This window comes from Bombus affinis, chromosome 17 (assembly GCF_024516045.1).
Source record: "Bombus affinis isolate iyBomAffi1 chromosome 17, iyBomAffi1.2, whole genome shotgun sequence".
NCBI lineage: Eukaryota > Metazoa > Arthropoda > Insecta > Hymenoptera > Apidae > Bombus > Bombus affinis.
The window spans coordinates 5,661,217-5,688,205 of record NC_066360.1 but is presented as its reverse complement, the minus strand read 5'-3'; the positions used below and the strand labels follow the sequence as shown (position 1 = coordinate 5,688,205).

Sequence of the window (26,989 nt, the reverse complement as noted above, 5' to 3'; positions counted from 1 at the left end):
CCAGATGATACAGCATACAACTTATTGAACTTATTGAAGCAGGTACAGCACAAGGCAGCGTTGTCGGGCCAGTATTATACATGCTATACACTGATGATACTGAGGCCACTATATTTCCATCTGCAGATGATACAGCATACAACTTATTGAACTTATTGAAGCAGGTATAGCACAAAGCAGCGTTGTCGGGCCAGTATTATACATGCTATACACTGAAGATACTGAGGCCACAATATCTCCATGTGGAGATGATACAGCATACAACTTATTGAACTTATTGAAGCAGGTATAGCACAAGGCAGCGTTGTCGGGCCAGTATTATACATGCTATACACTGATGATACTGAGGCCACAATATTTCCATCTGCAGATGATACAGCATACAACTTATTGAACTTATTGAAGCAGGTATAGCACAAGGCAGCGTTGTCGGGCCAGTATTATACATGCTATACACTGAAGATACTGCGGCCACAATATCTCCATCTGCAGATGATACAGCATACAACTTATTGAACTTATTGAAGCAGGTATAGCACAAAGCAGCGTTGTCGGGTCAGTATTATACATGCTATACACTGAAGATATTGTGGCCACAATATTTACGTCTGCAGATGATACAGCGTACAACTTATTGAACTTATTGAAGCAGGTATAGCACAAAGCAGCGTTGTCAGGCCAGTATTATACATGCTATACACTGAAGATACTGAGGCAACAATATCTCCATCTGCAGATGATACAGCATACAACTTATTGAACTTATTGAAGCAGGTATAGCACAAAGCAGCGTTGTCGGGTCAGTATTATACATGCTATACACTGAAGATATTGTGGCCACAATATTTACATCTGCAGATGATACAGCATACAACTTATGGAACTTATTGAAGCAGGTATAGCACAAAGCAGCGTTGTGGGGCCAGTATTATACATGCTATATACTGATGATACTGAGGCCACAATATCTCCATCTGCAGATGATACAGCATACAACTTATTGAACTTATTGAAGCAGGTATAGCACAAAGCAGCGTTGTCGGGTCAGTATTATACATGCTATACACTGAAGATATTGTGGCCACAATATTTACATCTGCAGATGATACAGCATACAACTTATGGAACTTATTGAAGCAGGTATAGCACAAAGCAGCGTTGTGGGGCCAGTATTATACATGCTATACACTGATGATACTGAGGCCACAATATCTCCATCTGCAGATGATACAGCATACAACTTATTGAACTTATTGAAGCAGGTATAGCACAAAGCAGCGTTGTCAGGCCAGTATTATACATGCTATACACTGAAGATATTGTGGCCACAATATTTACATCTGCAGATGATACAGCATACAACTTATGGAACTTATTGAAGCAGGTATAGCACAAAGCAGCGTTGTGGGGCCAGTACTATATGAGCTATACACTACCATTAGATATTACTACTATTATTGAGGCTCCAATATTCACATCTGTAGATGATACAGCATACAACGTATTGAACTTATTGAACATGTTGAATTGTTATTAGTTATTGTTATTATTATAATTTGCTCTTATTTGTTATTGTTGCTGCTCTGAACAATGTTAGTATACATAAAAGTAATACCTACTAGCGGAAACTCTGAGCTAAACATAAGCAATAAGCGTGTTATTTATAAAACGTTTTGAATCAATGGGATTGGCATCATTGGCACATGCGGAGCGAGCAAATAGGAAGCGATCTTATTATCAAAGTACTAGAATAGGAATTCAAATATCAATGCGTGATAGGGCCTGAAAGCTATCCTAGCCATGTAGCAATCTACATTCAGAAAACCTTGCTAGAAGACTACGCTGGACGCATCCAAACGACGTCATCTTCTCGGCATAAAGAGTGTGTGCATTAGAGATATATTCTACTAAGGGAGCATCTACGTGATAAATATTTCAAACATTGTCAAAACAATTTACCAAATGTCCTTCCTGAACAAATTCTAGTGCATTGGAGTTATTTAAGAAAAAAGAAAAAAATGTATTCATGTATAGTCGTCATTTCGAAGATTTATACCAACAGTGAGTATATACATAACATGTTGCATGTTATGTATCTTCGAAGTATTGGGAGAGTGCTCTGAGACAATTTATTTTCTATTGCAGTTGATCTTGGCTAACTTTTTGCGTTGACGGCTCCAGCTATAGAAAAATTAGTAATATCAGATTATGAGCCCTTGGATATCAAGTAAGTTCAGTCTAATGCATTTTCTTGTATCTTCATCTATCAGGTGACCTGTCTTAAATGCCCCACTTTTTATATTACTCGGTATATTGTTAGAAAATTGGTTTGTGTACATCTGTATTATACGAGCGAGGAATGAAAGAGAGAAAGATAAAAGGAAATTGAATTAATGAATTAATGAATTAATGAATGTGCAATAAAACAAATTCATTCCTGTTTGAGATGTATAAGAGAATAGAGCAGTGTACGTTAATACTTCAAGTTATTCTGTTACATATAAGATAGTTATTCTGTTACATATAAATTTTATATTTAATAAACCGCTATATGTTATTACTTTAACATATATATACAAAGTGTTCTGACTACAGGTGGCAGGAAATTGAAGGGGGTGATTCTTGAAGCCAAAATTAACGAAAATAAGAATAAAAAAATTATTTTTTCGGTTTCGTTTTTTAGTTATTGAGAATTAAAAATTAGCCGTAATATCTCTGCACGCGAGCAACCCTTTTTACATGTACGAAAGGAGGTCGGTCAAAATAGCGGGGCGCTCAGTGGTCCTCAAACCGAACGGCACATGAGCGGCAGCTCACCTTGTATAAGTTGTAGAGAAGAAGAACACAATATTCAAAGACGTAAACGAATTCGCGCGATCTTTTGCAGGAGAAACGGTAAATTGAACGCTCAACCTCCTTACTCGTGGAGATCCATACACAAAAATCGACACGTATCAACAGAAACAAATTTAAAGATACAATTCTCGGTGAATGTTTTGCCAAAGTCTTAAACGATAAAATCATTGCTCCGTTTATCTCAATTAAATGGATCAACATATTTGAAATATGAGACTTATTACACATGAGACTTAAGAATATATGTACATAAACGTCTAATCGTTTATTATATATCTGTTGAAAATTCGTTCTTCTTCAATTGGGAAACAAGTAAATACGCTGTTATGCGTTGCCGTGAGAAATTGAAAAGTATCGCAAGACATCGTGTAATGTGCTGTGCAAGGTATCATTCAAGATATCACGGAAAACCACGCAACACATCACACGAGATTTAAGCCTTCGCTTTAATATAGCTCAATAAGTATTGACTGACGACTTTGGCAAAATAATGAGGTTTATTTGTTGGAAAGCCATCGGTGAGTTACCGAGTCAGTAATATCCGCTTCTCGTCGATAAAGAGATTTAGGGGTTGGAGTTTCACTCCAACGTTTTTGACTCGATCCTTCTGGAGTGTATGAATCTCATTCGAGAAATGAATATTTTATAACATTGGTACTAACTTGTTATGAGCTAAAATTAATTCGTCGACGGCCAGATGTACATCTCGGTTTTGTCTCCATCACAGACACCAAACGACCACCCTTATTAATTTTATCCAGGAGGGATATCTTTTTAATAAAGTATGGTCGACGTTGTTCGTAACAGATCGTCCTTTTTTGTTTCGAGATCTGGCCCAACGGTGTTGGGATCCAGATCGCCCATTTTCTTCTATCTACTTAAGTCACTCGGGTCCGGTTTTCCAAATGGTCGGGCTCAGGAATTCCTTAGGCGTCTAACCTCGAGAGATTAGATCCGCTGGGTTGTCGGTGGTGGGCACACGACGCCAGTCGGCGATGTTGATTTTGGTTTGTATCTAAGGCATGCGATTTGCATCAAATTCCTGAACGTATATGTTAAGGACTTGATACACTGGAGCACGATGGTGGAGTCAGTCCAGTACACGATCCGAGATATTTATCGTTAATCATCTTTTTATAACGGAGATTACAGATGTGAGAAGCAATGCTCCGCTTAGTTCGAATCTTGGGATGGCCAGTGATTTTAGCGGCGCTACCTTTGATCGCGCTGTAAGTAGTTGAGTCTGGATATGTCCCTCAGAGTCGATGCTACACAGGTATACACATGCTCCGTATGCCCTCTCACTGGCGTCACAAAACCCCTATAATTCTATGTTAATAGCTGCCTTCTAGCCAAATCTGCTGGAAGGGATTCACCCCAATCGATTTTCAATGCCTACATTCGTTCAGGTAAAATCTTTGCTCTAACAATCACTGGCACGAGCAATCCTAGTGGATCATAGATTCTGGCACTCGCAGAACTAATCGTTTAGTAACGCAGGTGGTAGCTGTTTTTGTCCTTTTCGGATAGCCCTTGAAGTATGTCCTTGTCGTTGGAAGCCCATTCTCGGATGCTTAAACCGGCCGATCGGAGAAGTTCAGTAAGTTCTTGTCTGATCGATATTACCTCCTCCTTGAGGGCGTCATCGACATAGAAGTCTCGCTGTAAAACCGCTGGCGCTCGCGGAAATCGATGTCCCTCGTCGTCTGTCAACTGTTTTAGGCATCGGAGGGCTAGCTACGGGGCTGCTGATAGTCCGAATGTCACGGTGTTGAGTTGACTTCCCCGTTGGAATTACGCCATAGAATCAATTGATATTTCCTGTCTTCTGGGCGTACTAGGATTTGTTGAAACATCTTCCGAATATTTTATAACTTTGGACCTCTGTGAAGAGTGTCGTTCAGAGAAGTTTGATAATGTCGTTCGATTCCTTGATTACGGTAAATGATACCAATAATAATAATGGTTGCTCGAGGGATCCGTCGTGAGCTTCGTCATGTGACCTAAGTCTAAATATTCTCGAACCACCGCTTTCAAGTTGTTTGTCGCGTTGGAATCAGCAACGGACTCCGACGTCCCAAGTGAGAAAAGCCTCTCGTTGAATGGCAGGGCGACGATGTATCACTCTTCCTTGATGCGTTGGACATGGTCTCGGAGATATTCCTCACATTGTTGTTCCGCTTCCGAGAAATGTATTTGCCCGCATTTACGCGAGTACTTTTATCATTACATGTACACCAGTGTAGACTTCATCAACATCGATCCCGTTTTCAGCGGTTTTATCGCAGACATTCATTATTTTTGTTTAAATAACTATCAACAAGGACAATAAAAATTTAACTTAAGGTGTATGTTCAGTACGCATTACTGCTATATCGGTCGTTCTTTTGTCAGAAAATCCCAAGATTGCGGATTCTTTAAATTAGTGAACACTCGGCCACAGAATCGGAGTAAAATGGGAACGACTGATCCAGACGACTCGATCTACTAGTTGACGCCTCCACCACTTAGAAGTCGACTCGACGCTCGTTGTTAAAATTATAGTTTCTTTTTTAGATGCTACTTGGTAAGTGATTTTCCTCCATAATCAAACTGGCTCTCTGAGCATCTTTTGAGGATTCCCAGAAACTGCAAACTGTACCTGAAAATAAATACTTGCGTTTAACATTCGTCTTGTCCCGGAAATGGGGTAATTTGAATCTAGTCAAAAGGGTGGACATATCATTTGCGGGAAAATGCGTTAGAACATTGGTTTTCCGTTCTCGTTCTTTCGACTTTTGGGTGATGTTTTACTTCTTCGTTTTGGTAATAATTGTTAATTGAACATGGCAGTGGGGTGGATTAGAAATAACATGCTGTTTTTCGACAATGATCGCGTAGGTTGATTCTATGAATTTTAATCTGCGATTGAAAATTTCTTCCTTTTCAAGTGGTTTTCTTATTCGAAATTACTGTTTGCTATAATTTGTAATTGACGATATTAGAACATCGAGCAATTTTACGTATACATGATTTTTATTACAGAATCAAGTCTTATTTGATCTGAATATTTTCGTAATTTTGTATCTTATTTCCCTTTAATAGAATACGCAATTGACGGAAGTCGAATTGAAAGTTCAACAGTCTCTTCGAAAGATTTTTCCATCTCATATCGATATTTAAACAAATATCGAATCCACCAAAGATATTAAACGTCATGCCGATTAAACATCGTCTACCATCATGGAAGAGTCCTATTTTTAGAAGAAACTGTACATCAATTTCATCGTCTTTCGATTCAATAGGTATTCGTTGATGTTCGATACTTATGAAAATATAAAGAACAAATGACAGATTTTGGAATTGTAAGTCATGGTCCTTTTTTTAAAGAAGTATGTCAGTCATATTGACTGTGTTGTATTAATAATATAACTTTGAATTTCGAATATATTTTCACACGCGAAGGAAAATGTACACGAGAAAGCTAAGAAATCGGCACTGCCTATAACATCCTATAAGAAGAAAATATTTTGTCAGCAAATGTTACCACGAGATCGCCGACCAAGTCTTCTTCACCCAAGGAAGAAATATTGGACGTGAACATTCGGATAATGAAGTTCGTTCGAAAAATTTCCAAGACTTTTCCTAAAATGTCGCCTTCTAGAAAAAGCCACAACATAAACCTCGTTTTTCCATTCAGTCTGAAGATTGAGTTTCCGAAAGACTGATTACATGTGCAATAACGACTATAATGATGACGGTAGTAGAGAGACGTTTGTTTTAAAGGAACGGCCATTTAACGTTGATAGGACTACTGAGGCTGAAGATTTAAGAAATGTCGATGTGATAACAGACAAAAGCAGAGAGAATAGACAAAGGAACAGCAGAGCTTTCGAGCTTCCCAAGCTTTGACGATTCTTTTAAAAACACTGGAAAAGCCAAACTTCGTCAAATATAGTGCCAAATCTACTTCGAAATCCTCTCAAACTTCCGAAGTTGTGACGACTCCTTGAAACACTCCAGATGTAAAGTCAAACTTCGTCAAATGTGATACCAGATATACTCTAAAATCCTCTCAAGCTTCCGAAGTTGTGACGACTCCTTGAAACACTCCAGATGTAAAGTCAAACTTCGTCAAATGTGATACCAGATATACTCTAAAATCCTCTCAAGCTTCCGAAGTTGTGACGACTTCTTTAAACACTCCAGATGTAAAGTCAAAATTCTTCAAACTTCGTGCCAATTCTACTCCAAAATTCTCTCAAGCCCAGCTATTTTCATCTGCTATGATCGAAAATAGTTCAAAAGGGAAGATTCTTTCACCCAGCATACCGGAGAAATCTTTGATTTTCGAAAACAAGTTAATGAATGTGTCGAACAAGTCTGAGAATATTCGAAGATCTAAGAAGATATCTCCGAATCTGCTGGAACGGGCGTTTATCTTCGAAAGCAGTTCAACGCACGACAGTTTCCAAGAATCGAGTAACCCCATAGACTTAGAGTTTCCGTCACGGAGTAAACAATTGAATCGCAAGAAGAAAATAGTTCGAGAGATCGTCCGAAACTTAGATCGTCCGTGCCATATCCAAGATGATAAGAAAGAGTGTTTTGTGAAGCAAATAGTGAACGCTTTAGAGAAGGGAGACATTTCTAGAATGAGAAGCCTATCATCAAGAAGTTCTATGAACGACGAAGACGGCCGCAGTGAATCAGAGAGAAAATCTTACGTCATATCAAACTCCCCAAGAATACGGACTACAGTCATTATGGTCGAAGATCGTCAGACATTCAAGTCTGAAGATTTCAAAGAAGACACGTTGGAAGTCAAAGAGAAAGATGCTGGAGATGATTCTGTTTGTTGGATACTTATACCTAAATGTACACTACCAAGAAGCAGTTCTCTATTGAGCATGTTGAAGTTGTCATCACTTCTAAAAAAAAAAACCTCTACACTATCCTTTCTATTTATGCAAGCGCTGAAGCCATCGACAACGTATAGACAAAAGACCTGGGACAAGGACCCGCCATAAACTATAGACAGGCGACGTTGGCTTCAGAGTTTTCAGTGTTACCTCATAACACTGCTAGTGTAACCCCAAATTCTTTTATCCTGACGTCACCTTAGGCGACCACTGCTAAATATTCTCCGGACAATTGATACCTCCACTCTAAATATTTTTAGGACAATTGATACCTCTAAATATCCTCCGGACGGTAACACTTCTAAATATCATCCGGTCAGTTAACACCTCGCCACTCTGATAAGGAACACCCAGGAACAATATCCCCTCCATCATTTTTAATTGTTCCTGCTTGGTATTTAGATTCCGAATAATGACGGCCGAGCCAGTCTGAATCATAAGCCGATACTGGAGCATTGTAATATTGGTACTCAAGAGCCTTCGACTCTTGAGAAATAAAGTTTTTATATACATCAGTACGAGAGTTATTTTTTACTTGACACTAGCGTAACTCAAATTGTATTCCTACTTATTATTACACTTCTCTGTTAAGTATATATTTTCTACCTTACAATTTATCCGCGTTTCTCTCTTTATACATTTAATAATATCAACAGTATCGTATCGCTTGAGTATTCTGTAAATATAAAATAATGATACTGTGGTATAATAAAATTAGATATAGTATATGTATATAATAAAATTTAGTGTGTATGTATATGTAATAATAGGTATATCGAATATTATAAAGACTGGAAAGATCGAAGTTACATTGAGAATATTCATATTATTGCCAAATTGTCAAATTGGTGGTAAATAATTTTCAAATTCATCGCAATTCAACTTTCGTCTATTTTCCTTCTCTTTTTTATTGCGAGCAAGTGATTGATCAAAATAATGCAATTTTATATTTGCCAATGATAGGAACGAAGTTTGAATATCGTAGGCATTCGGTGAAATTCAAATTTGCCTTCCTCTTTCAAGCCGAGCTCGAGTCTTAGAATAACGAACTATTTTAATTATGAATTTTCAATCGCTTCACGCATGTTATTTGCATACGAAACTGTATTTCCTATATCTATCTATAATATTGTCTAATATCGGAAAATGAAGAATTTCATTTTGATTGTTTTTTACCGATAAATTTAACTAGTTTTTTTTTTTTTTTGTAGAAAAGTTACATTGGAAGTGATGTTCTATCCATATTATTATCGAAATAATGCATCGATAGTATAGCAAATTAGTTTTATTTTACATTAAGGGGAGGATAAGGTTAATTCCTACAAAAATAAGGCACGTTTTTGTGAATTATTTGCGACGACACAGTTAAAATCTCCTTATTAAATCCAATAATACATTAAAGTATGACATTCGAAGAATATTGTATAAAATATTCACGGAGAAATATTAAAAAATATGACAATGGCAGCAATTATTCGGACGTGTCTCGGAAAAATGGTAGAATTGCTCATAACTTGGTGCTGGGTCATCTGAAATCAAAAAATCAAAGTTCATTCGTTAGGTAACAGTTTTCCCCAGTTAGCGCTGGGAGGGTTTTTTGAAATTTCAATTGTTCACTTTTTTGGAACACTTCGAAGGGAAAGTTAGCCGATTTTGCGAAAATTTGCGGCTAATTTTAAAAAAGTGAAAAATTGAAATTTCGGAAAACTCTCCCAGCGTTAACTGAGGAAAACTGTTACCTAACGAATGAACTTTGATTTTTAGATTTCAGATGACCCAGCACCAAGTTATGAGCAATTCTACCTTTTTTCCGAGACACGTCTGAATAATTGCTGCCATTGCCGTATTTTTTAATATTTCACCGTGAAAATTTTATGCAATATTCTTCGAATGTCATACTTTAGCGTACTACTGGTTTTAATAAAGAGATTTTAACTGTGTCGTCACAAATAATTCACAAAAACATGCCTTATGTTTGTACGAATTAACCTTAGCCCCCCCCCCCCTTAAATATACTTTTCAGTGTGACTAGGTCAACGTGACTAGGTCAACGAAAATTTTATACAATATTCTTCGAATCTCATACTTTAACGTACTATTGTTTTTAATAAAGAGATTTTAACTGTGTCGTCACAAATAATTCACAAAAACATGCCTTATGTTTGTACGAATTAACCTTAGCCGCTCCTCCCCTTAAATATACTTTTCAGTGTGACTAGGTCAACGTGACTAGGTCAACGAAAATTTTATACAATATTCCTCGAATCTCATACTTTAACGTACTATTGTTTTTAATAAAGAGATTTTAACTGTGTCGTCACAAATAATTCACAAAAACATGCCTTATTTTTGTACGAATTAACCTTAGCCGCTCCTCCCCTTAAATATACTTTTCAGTGTAACTAGGTCAACGTGACTAGGTCAACGAAAATTTTATACAATATTCTTCGAATCTCATACTTTAACGTACTATTGTTTTTAATAAATTGATTTTAACTGTGTCGTCACAAATAATTCACAAAAACATCCTTTGTTTTGTACGAATTAACCTTAGCCCCCCTCCCCTTAAATATACTTTTCAGTGTGACTAGGTCAACGTGACTAGGTCAACGAAAATTTTATACAATATTCTTCGAATATCATACTATAATGTACTATTGGTTTTAATAAAAAAGATTTTAACTGTGTCGTCACATATAATTCACAAAAACATCCTTTGTTTTGTACGAATTAACCTTAGCCGCTCCTCCCCTTAAATATACTTTTCAGTGTAACTAGGTCAACGTGACTAGGTCAACGAAAATTTTATACAATATTCTTCGAATCTCATACTTTAACGTACTATTGTTTTTAATAAATTGATTTTAACTGTGTCGTCACAAATAATTCACAAAAACATGCCTTATTTTTGTACGAATTAACCTTAGCCCCCCCTCCCCTTAAATATACTTTTCAGTATGACTAGGTCAACGTGACTAGGTCAACGAAAATTTTATACAATATTCTTCGAATCTCATACTTTAACGTACTATTGTTTTTAATAAAGAGATTTTAACTGTGTCGTCACAAATAATTCACAAAAACATCCTTTGTTTTGTACGAATTAACCTTAGCCCCCCTCCCCTTAAATATACTTTTCAGTGTGACTAGGTCAACGTGACTAGGTCAACGAAAATTTTATACAATATTCTTCGAATCTCATACTTTAACGTACTATTGTTTTTAATAAAGAGATTTTAACTGTGTCGTCACAAATAATTCACAAAAACATGCCTTATTTTTGTACGAATTAACCTTAGCCCCCCCACCCCTTAAATATACTTTTCAGTATGACTAGGTCAACGTGACTAGGTCAACGAAAATTTTATACAATATTCTTCGAATGTCATACTATAATGTACTATTGGTTTTAATAAAAAAGATTTTAACTGTGTCGTCACAAATAATTCACAAAAACATCCTTTGTTTTGTACGAATTAACCTTAGCCCCCCTCCCCTTAAATATACTTTCCAGTGTGACTAGGTCAACGTGACTAGGTCAACGAAAATTTTATACAATATTCTTCGAATCTCATACTTTAACGTACTATTGTTTTTAATAAAGAGATTTTAACTGTGTCGTCACAAATAATTCACAAAAACATGCCTTATTTTTGTACGAATTAACCTTAGCCGTCCCTCCCCTTAAATATACTTTTCAGTGTGACTAGGTCAACGTGACTATGTCAACGAAAATTTTATACAATATTCTTCGAATATCATACTTTAATGTACTATTGATTTTAATAAAAAGATTTTAACTGTGTCGTCACAAATAATTCACAAAAACATCCTTTATTTTTGTACGAATTAACCTTAGCCGCTCCTCCCCTTAAATATACTTTTCAGTGTGACTAGGTCAACGAAAATTTTATACAATATTCTTCGAATGTCATACTTTAGTGTACTATTGGTTTTAATAAAGAGATTTTAACTGTGTCGTCACAAATAATTCACAAAAACATGCCTTATGTTTGTACGAATTAACCTTAGCCGCTCCTCCCCTTAAATGTACTTTTCAGTGTGACTAGGTCAACGTGACTAGGTCAACGAAAATTTTATACAATATTCTTCGAATATCATACTATAATGTACTATTGGTTTTAATAAAGACATTTCAACTGTGTCGTCACAAATAACTCACAAAGACATCCTTTATTTTATACGAATTAACCTTAGCCCCCCTCCCCTTAAATATACTTTTCAGTGTGACTAGGTCAACGTGACTAGGTCAACGAAAATTTTATACAATTCTTCGAATGTCATACTATAATGTACTATTGGTTTTAATAAAAAAGATTTTAACTGTGTCGTCACAAATAATTCACAGAAACATCCTTTGTTTTGTACGAATTAGCCCCCCTCCCCTAAAATATACTTTTCAGTGTGACTAGGTCAACGTGACTAGGTCAACGAAAATTTTATACAATATTCTTCGAATATCATACTATAATGTACTATTGGTTTTAATAAAAAAGATTTTAACTGTGTCGTCACAGATAATTCACAAAAACTTCCTTTGTTTTGTACGAATTAACCTTAGCCCCCCTCCCCTTAAATATACTTTTCAGTGTGACTGGGTCAACGTGACTAGGTCAACGAAAATTTTATACAATATTCTTCGAATATCATACTATAATGTACTATTAGTTTTAATAAAGACATTTCAACTGTGTCGTCACAAATAACTCACAAAGACATCCTTTATTTTATACGAATTAACCTTAGCCCCCCTCCCCTTAAATATACTTTTCAGTGTGACTAGGTCAACGTGACTAGGTCAACGAAAATTTTATACAATATTCTTCGAATATCGTACTATAATGTACTATTGGTTTTAATAAAGACATTTCAACTGTGTCGTCACAAATAACTCACAAAGACATCCTTTATTTTATACGAATTAACCTTAGCCGTCCCTCCCCTTAAATATACTTTTCAGTGTGACTAGGTCAACGTGACTATGTCAACGAAAATTTTATACAATATTCTTCTAATATCATACTTTAATGTACTATTGATTTTAATAAAAAGATTTTAACTGTGTCGTCACAAATAATTCACAAAAACATCCTTTGTTTTGTACGAATTAACCTTAGCCCCCCTCCCCTTAAATATACTTTTCAGTGTGACTAGGTCAACGTGACTAGGTCAACGAAAATTTTATACAATATTCTTCGAATCTCATACTTTAACGTACTATTGTTTTTAATAAAGAGATTTTAACTGTGTCGTCACAAATAATTCACAAAAACATGCCTTATTTTTGTACGAATTAACCTTAGCCTCCCCTCCCCTTAAATATACTTTTCAGTATGACTAGGTCAACGTGACTAGGTCAACGAAAATTTTATACAATATTCTTCGAATGTCATACTATAATGTACTATTGGTTTTAATAAAAAAGATTTTAACTGTGTCGTCACAAATAATTCACAAAAACATCCTTTGTTTTGTACGAATTAACCTTAGCCCCCCTTCCCTTAAATATACTTTCCAGTGTGACTAGGTCAACGTGACTAGGTCAACGAAAATTTTATACAATATTCTTCCAATCTCATACTTTAACGTACTATTGTTTTTAATAAAGAGATTTTAACTGTGTCGTCACAAATAATTCACAAAAACATGCCTTATTTTTGTACGAATTAACCTTAGCCCCCCCTCCCCTTAAATATACTTTTCAGTATGACTAGGTCAACGTGACTAGGTCAACGAAAATTTTATACAATATTCTTCGAATGTCATACTATAATGTACTATTGGTTTTAATAAAAAAGATTTTAACTGTGTCGTCACAAATAATTCACAAAAACATCCTTTGTTTTGTACGAATTAACCTTAGCCCCCCTCCCCTTAAATATACTTTCCAGTGTGACTAGGTCAACGTGACTAGGTCAACGAAAATTTTATACAATATTCTTCGAATCTCATACTTTAACGTACTATTGTTTTTAATAAAGAGATTTTAACTGTGTCGTCACAAATAATTCACAAAAACATGCCTTATTTTTGTACGAATTAACCTTAGCCCCCCTCCCCTTAAATATACTTTCCAGTGTGACTAGGTCAACGTGACTAGGTCAACGAAAATTTTATACAATATTCTTCGAATCTCATACTTTAACGTACTATTGTTTTTAATAAAGAGATTTTAACTGTGTCGTCACAAATAATTCACAAAAACATGCCTTATTTTTGTACGAATTAACCTTAGCCGCTCCTCCCCTTAAATATACTTTTCAGTGTGACTAGGTCAACGTGACTAGGTCAACGAAAATTTTATACAATATTCTTCGAATATCGTACTATAATGTACTATTGGTTTTAATAAAGACATTTCAACTGTGTCGTCACAAATAACTCACAAAGACATCCTTTATTTTATACGAATTAACCTTAGCCGTCCCTCCCCTTAAATATACTTTTCAGTGTGACTAGGTCAACGTGACTATGTCAACGAAAATTTTATACAATATTCTTCGAATATCATACTTTAATGTACTATTGATTTTAATAAAAAGATTTTAACTGTGTCGTCACAAATAATTCACAAAAACATCCTTTATTTTTGTACGAATTAACCTTAGCCGCTCCTCCCCTTAAATATACTTTTCAGTGTGACTAGGTCAACGAAAATTTTATACAATATTCTTCGAATGTCATACTTTAGTGTACTATTGGTTTTAATAAAGAGATTTTAACTGTGTCGTCACAAATAATTCACAAAAACATCCATTATTTTGTACGAATTAACCTTAGCCCCCCTCCCCTTAAATATACTTTTCAATGTGACTAGGTCAACGTGAAGACACAGTTGTGATGTTCAATGCTGTAAACTATGCGCAACATAAGCGTGTACAATGTACGTGTTTGATGGAACATAGTATTGTTCATTACATATACAATTTATTCATGTGTTCAATGAAAAATCTTTTCTCTGGTGATTCGAACAAATGCCAGAATACTCTGCGATAGTCACTGTATCTCTATATAGAAATAAACTGTCTTCCGTTTTAATTATAAAACACAAATGATGGATAATTGTACCGCACGTGGTGTAAGAAATCGTACGTATTACACACTAAATGTCATATTTTTGATATTTCAAATAAGTTAAACAGGTAAGTTTCAAATAAGTAAGCTTATGTAAATTGAATATGACGAAAAAGATACAAATACCACAATATGAACTCGTAATAATAAATTACTTTAAATAATTATTGCAAACAAAAAGGAGGACTTCAGTAAAAAGAAATCGTAATAATAAATTATTACTTTAAATAATTATTACAAGCAAAAAGGAAGACTTAAATAAAGAAAAAAAAAAAAAAGAAAAACGAAAATTTTCCTAAAAGAGAAGTGTATCAGAATTTCTAGTACATGAAGAAAATGTGTTTTCGACCAATCGCGAGAAAACACGTCAGCGGAAGTCGTAAGTTCCCGTTACGATTATAATAATGCACGCCGCGAATAGATCGATTTCCGTCGAGATAATAGGGGCGGTTGAGGTGGTATAACGCTGCGATTCGGAGTTATAAACTATATATTATCAACAAATAGATACAATGAACTTACGTCGTTGCTTATGATGTACATCGCAGACGATGATTTGGCGTATGAAGATGCGATATACGTGCACAACATCCTTCGGTGGTAGAGCAAGCCCCTTAAAGTTGAGTTTCTTGTTGTAGTTCTTGTTGTAGTTGAAAAGTAGCAATAGAGAAGACTGACGTTCAGCTCTTATGCAGTTACGGAGGAAAGCTCGGTGTGGGTGTGTTTTCTTGAACGAAGAAAGCGGATTCGTTGCTCACACTTTTCGTTAGTAAGGTGGGGGTAACGATGCGCGATGCCTATTGGTTCTAGTCATGTTAATAAGTAGTGAGAGGGGAAGGAAACTTTCTACTAACTTTGCTAGGTGATGTCGTTGTTTACGGGAAAAACCGGATTTTCCGTTAGATAAATTTCCGCTTCTTCCGTTAGGTCACTACCCGTTGTCTCCGTAATTTCTAAGAGCGTCTAATAAATCTAAGGACCTGTCTAATAACCTGCTTTAAACCGGAGAACTTTCTAGGCTTACAAAGTCCTTCAGGACAAAAGGATTAACTTGAAATATGTGTTAAAATAATGACGTTAAAAATTAAAATTTTATGCCGGGGCCTTAGGTTTATTGAGGGTCTGTCTAATGGTGCTTGGGCCTTTTGACGGTCAGACATTGAAGGATTATCTTATGCGACATAACACACCCCACAACCGAAATTCATTGTTTATTGTGGATATTACATATATGTAATACCAATCTTCTTGGAGAATAAACGTTAAAAAAAAAAAAAAGAAAAAAAAAAAGAAAAAAAAAGAAAACAACGTGGGAAACAAAGATGTGTCGCAGGTTCCGTGTCCCGTCTATTCTGTACCTCGTCTGCAATCTTTTAGGTAGTTTCTCAATCTTAATCGAGTAGTTCCGATATTTCCATATCGGTTTTTCATATTTATGCTACTTCTGTGCTAAGGAATATCGTCATTCTCGTGTATTAACGTTTTAATTATAAAATACAAATGATGGATAATTGTACTGCACGTGGTGTAAAAAATGGTACGTATTACACACTAAATATCATATTTGTGATATTTCAAATAAGTTTTGATATTCTTATATCATTTGTATCATTAAGCATACTTAAGCTTATGTAAATTGAATGTGACGAAAAAGATACAAATACCACAATATGAATTCGTAATAATAAATTATTATTTTAAATAATTATTACAAACAAAAAGAAAAACTACAACAAAAAGCAAACGTTCCAAAAAGAGAAGTGTATCAGAATTTATAGTACATGAAGAAAGTATTAAATATTTATACGATATATCTTCATGTTGTACCAAGTTATAAAAGTTATACAAATTTGAAAGATTTAAAGGAAGATGAAATATACAGTTCCTTAGAAAACGACTTATTGGCTGCAGTACGGACACGAACCAAAATCATACTGGAGGCCTCTGGTGATGTTTCGAGTAATCGGGGCCTTATCTTGATCGGCAGAGCCGTGAAGATGACAATTTCTATAAAAAATCCTTAATCTTAAATTCAGGCACATGGCGTTGAAATATTTCCCAGTCGCGCAGCCTCCTAGAGTCTCTGGATTATGAACGCGCTATGATCCGGTGAGAACAGCGAGCAAGACCGGGAGGACCTTCGCCCAGAGGTAGCCGCGGTCGACACAGAAGCAACCTCCTCTTAGAGCATTTCGAGGAAACAAGAAGCTATCCCGTCAGCGGTGGCGCTAACGCTCAAGGAGCAGTCGAATGAAACATACGCGGAGGTTGAGGCGAAGTCCAGAAATAAAAACAGAGATAAGGCATCCGCGTACGCCCGACGGCACTGACTCAGGTACTGGATTTCGTCTCGCTGGCAGCGACGCGAAAGCTGTTGTAGGGTGACAGATTCCCTGTAAGATCGTCGTCGGTAAAAATCCAAACCATTGCACGGAAATAATAATATAATGCAGCGTTTCAGGTGCCTCGAAGTAGTTGTGTCATCTCGCCGATGAACCGAGGACATGTATGTTCTGCCTTCGCCCCGAAATATCCTTTTTGCGAGGTGCTTGGGGCGCCTACGCCCCGTCGGATGAGATGCTCGGCGTGTGCCCTCCCCAGGACGAAGACGAGAAGGCTGGCTCGCCGATATACGTGTACGATATTTATTATAGAACATATGATAAAAAATAGTGTTGTTATTGATTATGAAAATTCTATTGTATCTATATAATGTAGTATTGAGGAATAATCATAAGAAAAGAACTCTCTAGGAGTACGAATTACAATGTACATAGGAAGTGGAAATGTAAACAGGCCAGAAGGGACGTGAAATTCCATCGATGTGTCCGCGGCCTGTAAGAAAAGTAATTACTTGGAAACGACGTACGTGAACATCGATGGTCATGAACGGCTACGGAACACGTGTGTGTGGTGGGGGTATAAAAACTGATGATAAGCGGATGGTAGAGAAAGTCACGAGTCGTGAGGAGTTATTTGCGAGAAGTGAGTTGTCACTCAGTGGTTGACTAATTGTGACCAATTTAGTTATTTTATTTGCATTACATTATTACTTCGAAAAATAGCTCTAGGTTAAAAAATTATAGTTTGCCGTTGCAATCATTATAAATAAATCTATCGAATAAATAATCTTTAATAAGGTATCATGTTCAAAAATTTTAAAAGTTATCACTATATTTTTTCAAGTTTAACCTACGATATATTAAATTCTACGTTTAATTCTGTTCTAGGATGAACAACTATGGTAGAGTCGCATATTCATATTGCAATTGTATTCTTCACAATTTCATAGTAAAATTTAACTTTAATTCCAAACACAATTTTTTTTTTTTTTTTATTTATTTATTTAAATTCACTATTTGTCCAATTTGGACATTTGGTGGAATTTTTTAGCGGTTACATTAGCATGTTGGTGGCTACCCCCAGCGGGGTATCATCCTCGTGTTTGTTAGGTTATGTCCTTTATAAGGTCTGCTGGGTGCTTCCTTTTTAGTCTTCTGTCCATATTTGTGATTTTGTATGTTTCCGCAGCTAGCCGGTTTATGTGTGTTGCTATTCTTGATTTGTATTTCTCGGAGTATCTGCTGATTTCTTCCTTGACCGTTGGCATTCCCAGGTCCCTTCGTATATCTTCGTTTCTGACGTACCAAGGTCCGTTTACTATTGTTCTGAGGATTTTAGCCTGTATTACCTCTATTTTGTTTATATGGCTCATTGCTGCCGTCCCCCATAGTGGTATTCCGTACGTCCAGATTGGTTTTATGATCGTTTTATATATTTTTACTTTATTTTCTGTGCTTAGTTTGGATTTTCGGTTTGTTAGCCAATACATTTGTCTCCTTGTTTTCTGTATTTTTTCTACTATTGATTTGATGTGTAGTTTCCAGGTAAGTTTTTGATCTAAGTGGAGTCCTAGGTATTTGACATGCTTTGTTTGCGTTATATGCGTACCGTTCAATAGGATGTTTGGTGGTATCTTTTTCCGTAGCGTGAATGTAATATGGTTGCATTTATTGGGGTTTGCTTTTAATTGTTTTTCTTGTAGCCAATTTTCTATTTTTACGATATGTTCTTGTAGTATTTTGACTGCCGTTTCTGGGTTAGTATGCCTGACTAGTATAGCTGTGTCGTCCGCGAATGTCAATACTGTGCTGTTGGTAGTTGTTGGTATGTTCGCCGTGTATAATGTGTATAGTATTGGGCCTAGGACGCTTCCTTGTGGTACCCCGGCCTTGATGTCTTTAACTTGAGAGTGTGTGTCCTTGATTTTTATTACGAAGGTTCTGCTGCTTAGGTAGGATTTTATTAAGCGGTGTATTTGCTCCGGGAATTGTTTCCTAATTGTTTGTAGTAGACTTTCATGGTTAATTTTATCGAATGCTTTCTCTATGTCTATAAAGAGGGCTGTGCAGTATTCCTTGTTTTCTAGTGCTACTATTATTTCGTTTATAAGCCTGTGCATTTGCTCTATCGTGGAGTGTTCCAAACACAATGTTGAGATTTTTCATCGAATACTTATTAGATTCTAAATATTGTTATTTCACTATATCTATATATTCTACTATATCAGTACTTTATTAATTTTAAATTGGATTTTATCATCGAATAAAGATTAATATGTATGAGAAATAAACTTATTTTTTCATAATTTTTGTTTCAATTATTGGCAAATCTTTACCATTTTATTTCACATTCTCTCTTTCGTTCTCTAAATCCACGTGAATATTGTTAAAACGAGTAACGTAGATGGATTGCACATACAATAATGCTACGATACTTGCCGGTCACGATGGTCTTCCTAATTACATGAAAGTCATCGCTCACTGATGGAGGAGTTTCGCTCAAGAGGCCCTGGTCTTAATGTTCTCTTTAACATAGCGCGAAACTCGATAGCTGAGTACTGTAAGATAAGACAATGTTAATATTATTTTTAATATTTGTCGAGTAAAAGTTTTGTCAATGTTACAACGAGCTTTTTCTAATTAAAATAGAATTAGATATAATATGAAGCATAGTTGCTCATTTAATTACGTCAGTGTGTATCTTTTTCGTCCATTACATATGCATATACATGTGATTTATATCGTGTTCGATCTTATGTTAATTGAAAAAACTTTACAAGTGCGTTGATAAAAATTTAATTGAAAAAAGGAATTCTTATTATTTAATTAGTATTCTCTTTGTAAGCACTTAAATGTGGATCAATTTACGCTCTAACCGATACATGTACGATATATAATATATAGGTAGATATAGTAATATAATATAATAATATAGTATAGTATAGTAATATAGTAATATAATATAGAACGATAGAGTTGAAAAATACGTGTTGGTGGGGCGTGCCGCTTCCAGCTCAACACTTAGCTCGTATTTCTTCCAAGTAAAATCTCAGCTTCTTATTGTATATACGACCGTAATCGTGATCGCGATCATTCGATTGTCTGTACCACCACTGCCACTCTATTCTCGTGGTTATGTCACATGGCATGAAAGTTCCATTTTTGCATGAAATAACAAAAATTCCGACAGAGCTAAATTTTGGTAGAGACCTTTTGGCACTTTATTTCTACACCAGTAGAAATAAAGTGCCAAAAGTCCCCATCGATTCCATGGGTGCTAAAAAAAAAAAAAGTTATTCAAGGTCAAAGTAAAAATTTTCGGATTTTTTTAATTTTTCTTGAAAACGATGAGTTTTATCGAAAATATAGCCCGGACAAAAATTGTAGATCATAAAATTATCTACAAAAACGTTCCTAGTACTTTTTTTCCTAAGAATCACCATTCCTAAGATATCGCCATTCTAATAGTTGAAGGAGTTACATTCTACATGATGATTGCCAGTTTACATTGGATGAACTAGAGGATGTTAGTAAAAATGTAGCTTTAGATAACAGAACTATAAAAATACGATTGAAAGTAAAATATGGTAGTAGAATTATGATTACAGAAAAGCCGGGAAAATTAACATTTATTTGTTTCTTCGACAATTACCAAGACATTTTAAGTCAAGCTTGGTCTGATAAAAAAACTGGAATGAAAAAGAAGGACGGTTAAGAATTTTGAAAGCCGCGGCAGCAATTATTCGTGACGATATTCAATCTTGTGTGTTTGATAATATTATATACCCCCCACCGAGTAGAATGTTCGAGAATATAAACACCGATATCCCGGATTCATTGTCATATTTTTTGGAACGAGTCATTAGTTATCGACGACGAGTCATTAGTCACAAGTTAGTTTGTACAAATATTAGCCATAAAACTACGTCATAACAGATCGTGGAATAGGCTTATTGGGGAAACCACGTTAAAAAAAAAGCACCAAGTAACCTATAGATGGTGTGAAAATGTGTGCATATCACGTAAAATGTAACTCCACCAACTTTTAGAATGGCGATATCTTAAAACTTATCGTTTTCAAGAAAAATTTAAAAAATCCGAAAATTTTGGTTTTTATTTCTATTGGTGTACCCAAGATCTCTACCAAAATTTATCTCTGTCGGAATTTTTGTTATTTGAAATGTCTATTTTGACCGGACTAATGTTTACTCTCTTATCTCATTGCAGAGACTATAGATAAGATAGAATTTCGTTTTCATTCTATCATATCTCTCCTACCATCGCACGCATTGTCGCTATGGTGATAAAAATCGACGGGAACTATATCGAACCCAAGTAACATAGAAGGATGACTCGACAGCATTGGCGTAGCCTGCTAAATAAAGTGTCATTTATTACTAAACTAAATAATTTCTTTACTTTATATATAATAGTATGTACACAGTTTGTCCCGAAGATAGGCGAGCTTTTTAAAAATAATAATGCAGAGGCATCGTTTCTAAGAAAATGTTTTATTTTATGCAAAACACATTTCTCCTGTCGCGATACACGTCCTATTTGCATGCCCACTAATGCGTCAAGATGTGTGTGTGATGCGTGTGTGAAATTGCGTGAAGCGATTATATTTTAAAGTGACAACGAATACGGGAAAAAACGAAAATCATGGCCTATAGAATAGATATAAACTAGGTATGGAAGGAAATACGCTGCCAGTAAGAATAGTTGTAACGGTGTTCTTTGTGTCATGAGAGGATTTCAAGTCAATCCCCATTGAGAAAAAAGAAGCAATGCAAAAAAAGAATAAAAAATTAAATTTGTAAACGTTTTAGACACACATTTATTATGATAAATGAATTATTATTATAAGAGCGATGATTTTACTTATTCTTCTGAGTTATTCATTAAATTACTTTCTCTTATTAGTGATTTGCAAAAAAAAAAAAAAAAAAAATATATAATAAGACAACATAAATATATCGAGAACAAAATTTTTAGCGAGAGATTAATAAATAAATTAAAGAATTTTGTTAATTTTCTATATATACTAATGATGAGCGATATTGATGATTCAGAGAAATTTAATTTTTCTCCATAACAATAATCATAATAAAAAGCATATTTTTAATAACACTCTGAGGCAAATGTCTCATCTTCGCTTCAATTCTTATTTCTAGTTTCGAATGACACGATTCTCAAAAGATAAACTTGGTCATTTTATTTCTACTTCAATTTTTATTTCTATTTCTGTTGTATGACAAAATTGTAAATATTCATCAATGTCACGCTGATAGAAAGAATATGATGTAACGCTATAAATTAATTTCTTGTACTAACAGATGTATTCAATAATAATATGTACAAGAAAGAGAGCCTGTATCTACTTACCTGTAGCTTGTCGATATTTTTATATCGAATGAAGCAGAAAATAGGCATAGTGACCATTTAGTATTAATTTGTACGTATTGTGATTGTGTATTTTTACTCTATATTTTACCTTTATAAATAATTTATTGAAACGGTAGATTATTTAGTAAAATAAATACATGAACAAACAATTCCTCCAATTTCATTTTGTGTGTGTTTCTCTACATTTAATAAATATTAAATATCAAATTGATTTTATTAAAAGAGAATGTTATCCGACAAGTCTTTCTGTTGCAATTCACATGAGACTGCGATTGGTCTACGCCATGAAACAAAACGGCCACGGGAGGACATGATAAGAAACCCATATCGCATGGCGTAAGTGACTATTCGTTTCATAGAAGGATAAACAGCTATTGTGTTTAACGCTGCGTCACACTTCGCCCTCTATGTATAATAGCATCAGCGATATCTCAAATTTAATCTTCCCAGTCCTAGCACAATCATTCATATATGACCATCACATACTTGATATTTGGCCAAGTATACGTCAAAATTTACTTGAAGCGTTAATGGATTAAAATAAGGAATTTAAATGATTTTGATTTGATCATGAACCGATATGCTCTTATTCGACAAAACGACAATGAAATAAAAAAAAAGAGAACAAATTATTGAAGGTTTTCAGAATTTAGAATTTTTAGGCAGAATAACGACGTGTATCGGTGAGCACTCAGGTACTGATTTTTATGATAAGAGACATGCTCGATGATTGAAATCAACTATTAGTATCCTTTGCTTCAAAGAATGCAATTAAAACTATTATTCAATTATCAGATGTATTACATGCTATTTTAGATATTTTATATAGTATAGGGTTGATAACTTGATGGAGGTGTTGTTTCCGATCAAGGTGCAAGAAATTTAAGTATAGCAGAAAAACGAGTTAGTATTCAAAATCCTGATTTTATTAGAAATGGAGAAAGAAATTCTGCTTGTACGTCTTAAAGGCTTAAGTAGTGCATAGGGAAAGTCGTGGATTGACAGCGTTCGTAGCCCCTCCCAGTCCATCCTCTCCCATCCCCTCCCTAATAGGCTAGCGAACTGTCCTGTTTTTGCGTCCAGGCTTTCAGGACATAAATTAAAATATCGTACATAAGCACAGCGCAACAGCGGCTTAAATTTAAGTTACAATAATAATCTTAAAAAAAAAAAAAAAAAAAAAAATGTAATAATGCATGGCCACGTCGTACCGTCGCGTATCGATACTTTTGCCTGTACCGCCCTACAATTAGAATTCAGCGTTTATTCTGGAAAAAAAAATCATGTAAAAAAAATATGTAAAAAACCTGGAATTAATAAACAAAGATAAAAAAGAAAAGAAAAAAAACAGCGTTCGTAGCGTCACGACTTTCCAACGTTGGTTGACGCGAGTTCGATTCTCGTCGAGCTCGATTTCGTTTTAAGTTTCGTGATTCCAGACTTTGCGAGACTTTTGGTACTTCTATAAAAATGTTGCCAGCTTGTTTAGTCCTTAGTTTAGATTAGTAACTCGTGAAAATTTTAGAAAACTATTTTTTTGGATCGGCAATCGCTGCGTATCACAGCGTATTCAAACGCATAGCGCTGTTGTCGAAAATTGTAATACTTCTCCTTCTTGTAGCAAATTATCCTACCTACACGAACGGTAGCGTATACGTAACAGAATATTTTACAATTTTATTTTACATATCATACTAAATTTGTAGGATCTAAGTATTAATGTATCATTGAGAATATCATCGAATAGATTACATCTTAGTGATGATAACTTATCACTAAAAGATATATTTAAGACATGAAAATAATTGTTCACATTCTTATAAATATCGGGGCTCTTTTTCTATTTCGTTTAGTAATTTTCATTTCTAACGTATTGAACATTTTCTGTTAGTAAGAATAAGGAACAGGCTAAACAGTTGAGATATAACAAGACACTTCATAGAATTTAGACTAGTTTAAAGAGAAATTAATTTAACTCTCGTATTGCAGTGCCTGAGTCTGTCGAACTAGTCGACAAACAACGGAAGTTATTTATGTTGGAGCGATAAGAAGCCAAACGTATTTTTAAATGACAGATTTAACATCAGTAATGGACAGCTCATAGATGACTCGCAATATTTGATTACAATAGTAAATGTACATGTACATTTAGGTAGATTGTCATTCTATCCTTGTCTTTTATACTCTTTTCACTCTTTTTATCTATATTACTTTTTATTACTATCTATATGCACTAATCTTTTAACAGGCACTCCTAACCTAAAATATTGTGCCAGCTCCACTTTAAGAAACATGGGTGTCTGCGCTGACCATTTTTTATCCGAAATGTTCAAATCAAGTGCTACAAAAAATACGAATAGAAGGAAAAGGTTGAAAGGGAATGCCATACCAGAACCATCAAAATATTTATTAAAAAATAAAGAAGAAAAAGAAGATATACAAGAATGACAGCTCGTAAAATTGATGAGAAAATAAGAAAGGCAAGACGAAAAGGACGAAGACTACTATCAACAACAGCAAGCAAATGTGGTTTATTGGTATAAAGGTAACAAATTTTTTTGGCATTAAAAATGACATTTTGTAAAACGTAAATTTTAATAATTTCACACCAGCTTTCACACCAGTATGCATATGGTATAATCATGTTCTGCTATTCCAAAAGTAAATATTAGTGAATACTTCTGGAAAAAATACAATGTATTACCCTTCCAGTCCGAATTTCACGCTTTCTGAAGAATCAATTCCTTCAATGATTTTAGGCGCATCCGAAGGAGAGCTTTCCGTTAAAGCTGAGGAAGATTCGCGCCCGAGAAAATATCAAGAAAGAAGAGCTCATGTCTTAAGAATTAAGAGAAAGAGCGAAGAGCAGTTGGAATTTCCTCGATGGCAAAAATTTATTTATTTTCTTTGTTTTTTGTTAACAAATTATTATATTCTGACATTTTGTACTATTTCTAACTTCTGTTTGGCTTTATATGTGTTATTATTCAAAAATATAGTAAACAATTTATTTTTCTTTTTCAGACAACTTACAATTTTGTCCTTCTCCTATTTGTCTATCTCGTATAGAAAAGTAGATATAAACTTTTTCGTAAAACCGATAATTAAATAGATTTTTTCAGCGTGGCACTCAATAGGTTCTTGGCTATGTAGTGTATAATCAAACAGATCAGATCTCAAACTTTAAGCTTAAATACATATGTTCTTGCATATGCTAATTTGCGATCAAACAGGGAAGATCTTTAATTTTATAGGTTCTTGTATATGCTAATTTCAATTAAACTCAGAATTTGGTCACATGCTGCAGCACTTGTACTGTAAAACAACTAGAACTACGTGCGCGAGTAATCTTTTCTTCTTTGTTTAATATTATATCAGCGATGCATTAACTTATATTGCTATTGGGCAAATTTTTTGTATGCCTCACACGATTGGTTCTCAGTTGTCATATATTGATTGATTCACTGGACCTCTGATTGACTGCATTCAAACAAATTCAAATTGAAATATGGAGATATACAGATGAAGTGCGTGAAAAAACGGAGAAAGCAGTTTAGAAATAAAAAGATGCTACATGGAGACTTCTTATGTCCTTGTCTAATAACGCAAGAACATTCGTATTTTCATATCTCTATCGGTTTAAATACATGCAGTTGTTTAATCGATTGTTGAATTCTATGGAATGAAGTAAAGCGTTGTTCCTTTCTTTCTGTATTAGCATCGCGATTATTCTGATTTTGTGTATAGGATAATAAATTAGGTAATATAATTTAAAGTAAACAAATAATTGATAAATGTGTAACTACGAGTGACTTAATTGTGTTCTTTTGCACAACGAGATTTGTTTGCCAGATACTTGTTTATATCGCTCGTTATATTTTCAATTTTATGTGACGCACTATTGAAGTAACTACGTTTGTTTTATTGTTTTGAATAAAATGTGATTTGGGTCACCATGAACAGTAAAAGGGGGCATGTCTAATAGTAGATATTGTAGTTTGAATACTGGAAATATTGATCTTGCATATATGGATATTGGTTAAATGTTCTGAAGTATGTAGTTTCTTTTTGTTATTGCATTAATCCAAATAATTGATCTTCATGTTTAGATAGAATCATGCTAGCCAAAACCAAAAATTAATTTATCAAAAGTAACTAGCAGCACAGTAAATATTGCTATGGAAAGAATAATCAAAAAATGATATGAATTAATATGTCCCATGCACGTTCTAATGCTGTTCCTCAAAAACTGATAAAGGCCAAAATACAACTGATAAAACACATATATAAAAACTTTGGCAAAATATAGCAAACTTCAAGAACAAATGAACACATTAAAGGCAAATGAAAATATACATAAACTAAAAGCAGAAGGATATGAAAATCTGA

The 26,989-nt window shown here is 34.7% G+C and overlaps 3 long non-coding RNA genes and 1 pseudogene across 7 annotated transcripts; 3 read left to right on the top strand and 1 right to left on the bottom strand.

The window, feature by feature from the left end:
• Positions 1-636: 636 nt before the first annotated feature.
• LOC126926386 (uncharacterized) lies at positions 637-7,775 on the top strand (annotated as a pseudogene).
• A 2,100-nt stretch (positions 7,776-9,875) lies between these two features.
• On the top strand, positions 9,876-11,875 carry LOC126926182 (uncharacterized). The gene is made up of 2 exons (XR_007714422.1): positions 9,876-9,976; positions 11,468-11,875. It is a non-coding gene; the product is annotated as an uncharacterized LOC126926182 (long non-coding RNA).
• LOC126926185 (uncharacterized) lies at positions 10,933-14,085 on the bottom strand. 2 transcript variants are annotated; one of them, XR_007714425.1, is made up of 3 exons: positions 14,009-14,085; positions 11,612-11,970; positions 10,933-11,051 (listed from the first exon to the last, which is right to left on the bottom strand). It is a non-coding gene; the product is annotated as an uncharacterized LOC126926185 (long non-coding RNA). The 2 variants fall into 2 exon arrangements; XR_007714424.1 differs by lacking the exon at positions 10,933-11,051 and adding an exon at positions 11,283-11,424.
• Positions 14,086-24,144: 10,059 nt separating this feature from the next.
• Positions 24,145-25,628, top strand: LOC126925976 (uncharacterized). 4 transcript variants are annotated; one of them, XR_007714204.1, is made up of 4 exons: positions 24,145-24,245; positions 24,590-24,752; positions 24,849-25,145; positions 25,360-25,628. It is a non-coding gene; the product is annotated as an uncharacterized LOC126925976 (long non-coding RNA). The 4 variants fall into 4 exon arrangements; XR_007714203.1 differs by lacking the exon at positions 24,145-24,245 and adding an exon at positions 24,394-24,515; XR_007714205.1 differs by lacking the exon at positions 24,145-24,245 and having other exon boundaries at positions 24,465-24,752; positions 24,877-25,145.
• Positions 25,629-26,989: the final 1,361 nt, after the last annotated feature.